Raw genomic sequence first — 9,886 nt, forward strand, 5'->3', positions numbered from 1 at the left:
TAGGATTGTGGGTTTGTCAGTCAAAAACGTGTAGTATGTACTTTTTGCTCTATATGAATTGCAATAGCGCCCTCCTGCTACTCACATGCTTCAATTCTGGCCTGCTGAAGGGTAATACACACCACTTCATCGAATGGTGAGGATTTTAATGTGTAGTTTACACAGCTCAATCTGTACAGTGTATTCATTGACATACAGGTGTTATGTATAAGGGAATGAGCTGGTGTTTGTGGGATATTGAAGTTGGCTCTGTATTTCCTTGTGACAGGCAATGAAAAGCAATCACTATCCTGTATTTTGACACAATGTTAAGTACTCAGATCTTACTGAATCTTACATTTTGAGTGTTTGGATTTCACGGAAATGCAGGCTTGAATTGACACACTGTTATACATGTCTGAAAAATTGTTTTGCTATCATGCATAGACATATATGTACATAAAGGTTAAGATATATAAGCTTTAATATATTATCTTGCTATGTTATATATTACTGACTAATGTTTTTTTAAGTTTTCACATCTTGGTTTGTTCAATGCCTTGTTTATTTGTGTCAGCCATTTTTCAGACTGCATCATGTTCTTCCATTTTATGTTGCTTTAAATATCTGAGTGGCATAGCATCATGACGGTAGCTAATTTGTGTCTTTGTGTTTGTTTTGTCTAATTGTATGTTAAAGTACTGATCTGAAATCCACAATTTGTTATTTTTGTTTGTTAGAATGTTTGTGCTCTTTTTTTTATAAAAAAAAGGTATTTTCTCTTTATTGTATATCTGGACAAGAACAAATGTTAGGCTTTTAATGAAATAATAAGCAGGAATATTGTGTGATCATCTTAATACTCTGCAGCAAATTATCCTCTCATCTCTTCGAACTTCCTTTTGTTTTGTAAACAAAGCTTTAATTGAGACTGACATCTTTTTCAATGTACACGTATGCCTTTTAAACCTTAATAAATGTAAAATTTGATGCCATTTTAAAAGGGAAAAAATACTTATTACAGAGATGTATTTCATGTGTGAATCAGCATTTCTAGCTGTTAACAGTATCATATTTGTTGGTTTTTTTAATACTGAGGTGATTGAGAATGGAGGTACAATGTATGACTAGAATAATTCTTGCCCATGAAATAAGAGACAAATTTTCAAAGCAAAGAAGAGTTGGGCCTGTCTCTATGTATTTGTAAAGAGACAAATTGGAATTCCCACATGTATGACTGTTTATTGGCAACAGGTTCAAAGTAATGTTGAAACAACTTTTATGCAAAATCATCAGTATCTGGGACTGGCTTATTGAGTGATTACAAGAGAGAGCATTATACAACACCTAATTAGAATGTAGCTATCCGATTGGTTGATTGCCCACCACGTGACATTCAATTAAAAGTTCCATCGCACGCTGTGGCTGTCAGCCGTGCAATTTTGTTTGAGCAAAAATGGATAGCACATGGCTGACCTCACCCATTTCCACTGACTCCCGTGTTAAACTCACGATTGACTCAAAAGTTTTTGTTCCATCGCACGGCTCTGATGTCACAGTAAACAAACATTTGCCATGCGCACTCAACAATTACAAGCGTGCTTACAAGCGTGTGCTTTTGTCACTCATTTCTGTAAACAACTTCAACCAATTGGCTTCACATACGGTGACTGTGCGGCTACTTATTCGTCTTTCACGGAAAATGGTAACCATTTCTGTGCTGAATTCAAGAATCTGTGCGGACCACATCTGTCGATGTTTAAGGTGTTGTATAAAACAAATAGTGTATGTTCTTTCTCGTGCAATGGAACAAGATTTCGCACTCAGTGAAAGATGAGCCGCACTATTCAACTCACCCCTCTATCTTTCACCTTGTGCGAAATCTTGTACCATCACACTTGTGACCATTCACTATTTGTATACTGTATGGTATTGTACATACTTCCAGCTTGGATAACTACACTTGTAAAAGAGATAAGTCATGAAAGGCTCTTCAGTGCTATCTTGGCATTTTTGTTCCTTTCAACAATATTGATTGATAAAAGTAGCTGGAGATCATTGAGCTTGCATGAAAAAGTAGCATTCATCTGTTCGGTGACCTTTCACCCCAGACATTCTCTTTTCCCTCTTTGGAGCTGCCTTACTTACAGTTGTATTTGTGGGCTTTGTGGCATTTATGTCACATCAGTAGCAAAGTATCTTTGCACCAACAACTCATCTTTATTGTGTAGCCCGGTGTATCCATGCAGTTTAAAAATGTTTTTCCTGCAAATTATGTTATTTTTTTTTTTAATTATTGTAGTTATTTCCTTTTAGTTCAAGTTCCTCCTCAATCTTACCACTCATCACTTTAGGAAAATGTATACATACAATTCCAATTGTAAGTGAAGGGGTGTGATATTGTGTTTATTCAACTTTCATCGTGTGCCGCTTGCTACAATGGGAGGCTAGAAGCATGCAGTCTTAGTGTAGCTGTACATGGATGTGTAAAAGCCAACAGGAATGGTTTTCCTGCGTAGGCCAATCCCCCACCCTTTCACTACCATTGGGAGATAGCTGCCTGTTGTAATGTAGCTGATGTCTCATTAGTAACAGCAGCTGTGAATGCTATGTCAGGCAAGGACTAATCAACTTGAACTGTGGATGCGTAGGAAACAGGAAACATGCATAAAACTGCACAAAATGCTTTTCACTGTTGTGGTGCAGATTTCTTTAAACTGGTTATTTGAAACATGTAAAATGGAACACACTGCATTGAAAATGTGCACTGAATTTGCTTACTCTATCCGCATTGTCCAGATGCAGTCCTTCATGGTAATATGTTGAGTATGATGCTCTCAAAAAGCATCAAATAAAGGAGCAAAGAGTGGAATGACTTTAATTCCATTATGTGGATTGGATGGAAGGACTAGCGTGTTCCCTGTAACCTTCTTGTTATAATTCTTAACTCATTGCTTATTGGAAACAAGTGTGCCATACGTGTACATCAATCTTCTAGAAATTAACAGTATCTGGGAAAGAGATGGTTAATATTCATATCATAAATGTAAGTTTACTTTTGATGTTCAGGGACTGAGGACCACTTCAAATTATGCATATTTTATTTGCATACAAAACTTCAAAACCAAATTCAAATACCAAAGTAGATTGTGTTGCATAACAAAAGAACATTTAATCATATATATTTTTGCTATTACAAGGGGGCCAGTGTACATTATAAATTTTACTGTCGGCTTTCATTTCAAGTAGGGCTCTGATTAACATTTGATTGTGATATAGTGATTTTTTTTTTCTTTCTGCACAAAATTCTTCCAGAATCTTGTTTGCCTTAACCATTAATCATTTACAGTTTTGATGGATGTTGTTACAACTTGTAATGAATGAAATGTGTGTTTTATTGCATTCTTACATGCTATCTCATTTCTTTTTAGTTAGGAAACACTTCTTTCAAATATCATTTGCACCTGATAGCTGCTTTGTCGTTAGGCCTTACTCTGATTATTTTCTTCAATATATACTGATTTTTTTCTTTGATATGTATTTGTCAAGGACATGTTGAAAATGGGCAAGTGTTTCTTTGTTGTTGCCCAAGAATGCACGCTGTAACTCTGTTGTTCACTGCAGTCATAGTACTAACTCATTTTGTGATTCTCACAACCTTTTAAGTTTGTGAATTTGTTCACCATCAGAGAAGTAAAACTGTCCCAAGGATCTTGCTAGATGAAAGAAAAATGCTGTGTTAGGAGGACAATACAGAAAAATGAGCATAACATAAAAAACACAACTCTATAGTGTATCACTGATTGCAAGGACAAGCTGCACATTGCGAGTAGAAACATATTATTTTGAATGGTGCAATCACTCTGCTGAGGTAGTGACTACAGCTTGGTCACGTTTCCACCTTTCTAACATCTGATCCTTATTTGTGTGATTGTAAGGTGATATTTCTTTGTCTTTGGTAATTCTTGTCGAATTTCAGTCAAGTTATCTCCTCGTAACCCTCTTCATTACTTGCTCTTTTCATAAAATTATCAAGTAGTGTGAATTATGATATCTCAATGAATGCATTGGTCCTTGTGCTTTAATCCTACTTTTACATATTTTGAAATTATATTTTGCATACCTTAGAAGCTGAATAGTATGGAAGCAATAATGTGTAAATTATTTGCTTAAATCATTAAGCTTAATGTTTTTAAAATTACCATAATGTATTGATCTTCCAAGCCCAAGCATTGTAGTGAGAATGAATTGTAAATGACATTTTGAACTTGCAGGCACTGTATGCTAACATTATCAATAGACTTAATCCTGTTTGCATGGCAGTTTTCCTTTTAACCTTAGCATGATTTGTTTCATGTTTCATAGCCATGCAGTATGCATTAATATGCATGATTGAATTTTTTTTTCTTACTGTCAAATACGTGGAAATAGATCGCAAAGTATATGACCACTATTGTATGCACCATTTTACATGTAAATTATGATATGCAATGATTGTATATGAAATTTTGAATGTATAACATATGGCAATTGTAACTGATGGACTTCAATAAGAAAACAAGTTCACATGAATGTGTGATGTTGGCAAGTTTGTGTCTTCTTTTTATGCTTGTGAGATTTATCTTTGATTTGTTGAGAGACTACATAAAATTATACTACCAAAAATTAACCCCAAAAAAAAAAGGAGAAAACAAGTGAAAGGTGAAAATTTAACAGGTGTCAAAAAACTCTCACACATACCTACACATGTATTTCATGCATTCATTGTTGACAAAATGAACACAGACAATACAGAGGGTAGGTCTGTGCCTATGACCAGTCAATGTTATTCATATAAACCACACACACTCAAGTACAATACATGTATCACAAGTGAAAAAAACTTTTCCATCTACTTGGCAAAATATTGATTTATTTAAAGGAACTCATCCGATCATTTCTTTTACTTCAACAAGGCAATACAACATGATAAAAAATTTACCACTTGCAAATGCAGAACTAATTCAATTCCACTGAAATTACAAACTTCATTGACACAAGAAATGACACAATGTGAGATTACGTCCAACAAGTAATTTGTACAATAGATGAGGTGATGGAATACATACTTTATAAAGCAGTTCTTCTTTGTCTTTTGATATGTTTACATGCATGCCAATTTAATAATTTTGCACCAAGAATGGAAATGCCTCAAAAACCTTGATTTAAGCCAGTGCAGTCTCTGTATACCACCTTCTAGTTCTCAGCATATTACTGTGACACCCTGCCATACACTCTACAGAGCCTTTCTACTACCATCAAAATCAAATGGAAAGACTTCTGGCTAGTATATGTGACCGTGCACCTCAAAACGAACATAAAGTCGCACACACTGATTTTGCGTGAGGACTGAAAATAAGTGAAATGGGTCAACCTAGCCGAACTTGACTTTTTCATATTTTCTGAAAGAGCGGGTCTTCTTTTACATTATGCTAAAATTTGGTATCATAAAATGGGCAGGAAAGTGTGGTTTTTTTAGCAGTTTATCTCGAACATATTTGGTAGAATAGTGTGATTAGGTGTGTCTTTAGAATCCCTTTTTCCATTTCTGAAAAACCTTGTCCACACTCTTCACTTTCAACTCTAAAAACTTTTGAAAGGATAGTGCTACTGCTTTGAAAGTTGGCATTAATTATGGACAGAATGTGTTAATGAGGCATGCTTAATTTCAGTTTAATCTGATAATCCCTTCATTGTTGTTACTCTGGTGGTTTACTACCTGTTTTTTTGTCCCATTCATCGCACAGCCAGCACGGTTTGGTAAAGATTAAGCACTTGAATAGACACTGTACTTCAGAGCCTCTTTTCTCTGTTCACACTTTTCCTGAGTTCGCGCTTTCTTTCCAATATTTAGATAGGTTAGGAGAGTCCATTTGATTTGAGTTATACATCATTTTACAGCTTAAAGTCTGCTCTTTCAGAATATGGTCTTAACTAAAAAATCATGTCTGGCGACTTTTTGTTTGTTTTGAGGTGCAGGGTCACATATGACAATTCAAAATGTGCTACTGAAGCTTTGCGTCAGAACTACTGCAGCCTGTATGGCTCTTAGAGAAGCTGTGACATCATTGGTTTCTTTGCAATAATGTTAAAACGAACATGGTTATAGTGACATTCTGGTTAAACGAAGTAAAAATTCAGGCTGTAGCTTTATCCGCTCTATTCTTTTATTACCTCCACCAAGGAAGGAGGTAATGTTTTCATTACTGTTGGTTTGTCGGTTTGTCAGTGTGCAAAATAACTCAAAAAGTAGTTGACGGATTTGGATGAAACTTGCAGGAAAGGTCGAGAATGACACAAGTAACAAACGATTAACTTTTGGTAGTGATCCGAGAATTTTGGGGAATTTATGAAGGATATTTGATATTTTGGCAGGTAGGGTCAATGAACTTGGGAGTTCAGGCTGCGCATATTTGAGGTTTGCATGCGCACACTAAAGTGCGTGCTCTGGTTTCTGCTATGGCGAGGTGCACCCAGCAGCTGGAAGTTTATGACGTAACGAAAGGCTTCTATACTGGGAAATCAGGCGATTTTCAGCATGCGTACAAACAATGTATGGGTGGAAATCACCGATCTCTATGGAAGAACAAGATCAGTGGTGGAAATGAGCTGCTTGGCAGAGGTCTGTGCTCTCAGAGTGCTTCTCTAGTTGTTTATTTGCTCGGTTAAAACGAAATTTTGATACAACGTACGAAAACTGCCAGTCCCAAGGACTATGTTACAATGGGAGTCCACCATTAATTGAATTACAGTCTATCACATCACATTTAAATGGACTGTACAGTGGGCCTCCTGGTTGAGTTGGGTATTCATGTTTTGAACATTCCTAAGATAATGAGAAACCTGCTATGAAATATGAAAGAGCATGTAATTTTAAGAAGGATTCAACGTTTATTTGATGAAAATTGGTTTTCAAATGGCTGAGATATCCCAAAAAGTGATAATGATAAAAGGCTACAGACCACGCCTTTTATTTTCGCGAATTTCGCGAATCGCCTTTGAACCGCGAAAATAACAACACGCGAAAATATTACAAATACTTACGTTCAGTTAGACCGTCACAACTGCGAAATTAACAACATGCACAAATGTCCTCCAAGAAGCAATTCGCGAAAATATCTGTACGCGAAAATTTCAGCTCGTACAGTAAACTTTTGATACCCCTTAGAATTGCATGCTCTCTGACATCTCATAGAGTGGTTTCTGAACATCTTGCAAAACGTTAAAAGCTACAACAGTATTAACCCTATTCTAACTGGGCTATTTGAGACCAAGTTTTTACTGGGGGGGGGGGGTCAATTTGACCCCCCCCCCTTCAGATCTCGGCCGCCGATCGCGCGATCACCGCAAAATTTTGCCTGAACATAGAGCCGGATGTCAACTACAAGATTACATGGTCATACAATAGAAAAATTTTGATTTCATATTTTTTAATAAATTAATTATGCAAATTAACGCATGAAATCATATTTTCACCTATAACTCCATCAAAAAGACTGAAGGATTATTAAATTTGTGTGTCAGAGTTCCTCAAGACACATCCAACAATTTTCTAGTAAAAAAAAGCGCAATCAAAATTATATTCTTTTGTTTTTTATTGTTTTTTTTTATTTCTTATGTATTTTATTGTTTTTTCGACCTTTTGTTTTCTATTGTTTTTTTGCCAAAATTTGTTGGAGGCACTTTTTCAAGCTTATCTACATTAGAATTGATTTATTTCAATGGTTAAAAGTTGAAATAACCTAATTTATATCAATTAAACAAAGAAACACAGTTTGCATTGGATTTGCACACGAAATCATGAATTCGAGCGTTTTTCGGGTTGACATGCATATGCAAAACATTGCATAACTTCAGAACGGTGTACCCGGACGTCGCAAATTTGGTCTCAAAATATGCGGGAGACTCAAATGCAAAAAGCCATGAAATGATGCGGCAAAATCTTTGCACGTTGCGGAATCATGGCGCGAAACGTCGAGGGGGGGGTCAATTTGACCCCCCCCCCCCCAGTTAGAATAGGGTTAAATCCTCACCTCAACCAGAACTGTACACACCCTTTAAGGAGGCAAGTGATGATAAAGTGTACCTCTTACTACATATACAACTTGCCACACTCGCTGTAAAGGTCACCCACCGCACACTATACCACTTTCGGTCGCACAACTGACCAACTTCAGATCTGAAATAAATCATAATAGCCTTAGAATAAACACATTTGTTTATTTCAGATCCAAAGTCGGTCAGTCGTGGGATTTAAAGTTGTATAGTGCGCGATGGCTTTAAGACACCTCTACCAATACAAAGAAATGATTTCTGGCAAAGATCATTACCTTAAAATACATATACCAGTATGTGATTTTATATGTCTGTTCATGGATATTACTTGTGCAGATATATTCTCTTAGAATATAATGACTTTCAAGCTGTAAGCAGAAGCTCAAAAGTGAACACAAGCGAGGCATGAGAAAGATGATTCCATTTAAGAAATCATAAGATCATTGGGGCAATCAGCAATAGAAACTTTCTATGAAAGTGATGCACAATGATACCACCTACCATGGCAACAAGCAAAAGTCATGAAAATTAATTGGCTGTTACTATGATGAATGCTGCTTCCACAACTAAATGCTATGGTGAGTCTTTCATACAATGAATTCTGATATAATTATGTTACATTTCACATGAATGGCACAAAAAGAGGACATGCGTATTAAAGTATACATGTACAATGTGTATACACACAAATACAACTATGTAGAGTGACATAGTTATATAAATACAAATCTTCAAGTATATTTACAGTTTAAATGTGATAATCAAGTACTATTACACAAGTGAACCATATCAAATTTAATTAGGACCACCTAAGATTGTATCAGTGCATGACACATTTCTCCATACACATGACAGTCTACAAAACTATTTTCATAGCAAGGCTCTGTTCAAAAGTATACAGACAGAGAATAGTTGCAATTTCATTATTACTACAGCTGTACTCAAACATATCAAATTATGGATGGAATGTCAAAGCTCTACCAAGGTTTAGTCATCTTTGCTGGCACTGAATGAAAAGGAGACTACATTTGATTATGAGCAATGATCGACAATTTGATAACACTTGCCCTAATAATTTTCAAAGGAAACCCCATATCCTCATGTCAACTTTTTATGAATAGGAAATGATTAAAAACTAAATCAGTGAAAATATGAACAAAATTGGGCAAACGAATAGAAAGAAGAAGCAATGGCAGGTTTTCATGCCTCTGCCATGAAGTGTAGGCATTATGTTTTCGGGTTGTCCGTCCTCCCGTCTGTCTGTCTTTCCGTCCGTCCATAATCAATTTTGTGGACAGCGTAACAAAAGAAAATGTTTGAGGTATCCTAATGAAACTTGGCATGTATATGGATGAGTGGGCGAAGTTGTGCCTATCAACTTTTTGGTGTACATGCTCAAGGTCAAAGGTCAAGGTAAAACATTAAAATGTCACTTTTTCCCCCATATTGATGCAATCCCTGAAGGTATTTTCTTGAAACTTAGCATATATGCATGTACCACCCAATGAAGATTCTCCAGAGAGTTTCGCGCCATTAGGTCAAGAAAGGTCATGAGAAAATGTTGAAATTCACTTTTTCCTCCATATCTCAGAAATGGTTCAAGGTGTCTTTGTGGAACTTAGTATATATGCATGTACTGACAAGCAGCAATTATCTAGGGAATTTTAGGGTCGGGGGTCACCATAGCGACATTTCTAGTTTTATTGTTGTTTGTTAGTTTTTTTGTTTTTATGTACAGAGATGACTGAAGGATGATAACCTGTGGGGCCCCTTCTCCAAGAATTCCTCCCTCTGTCTCTCAATGGCTGTGGCT

Source organism: Diadema setosum, chromosome 8, assembly GCF_964275005.1.
Source record: "Diadema setosum chromosome 8, eeDiaSeto1, whole genome shotgun sequence".
In the NCBI taxonomy this organism is placed as follows: Eukaryota; Metazoa; Echinodermata; class Echinoidea; order Diadematoida; family Diadematidae; genus Diadema; species Diadema setosum.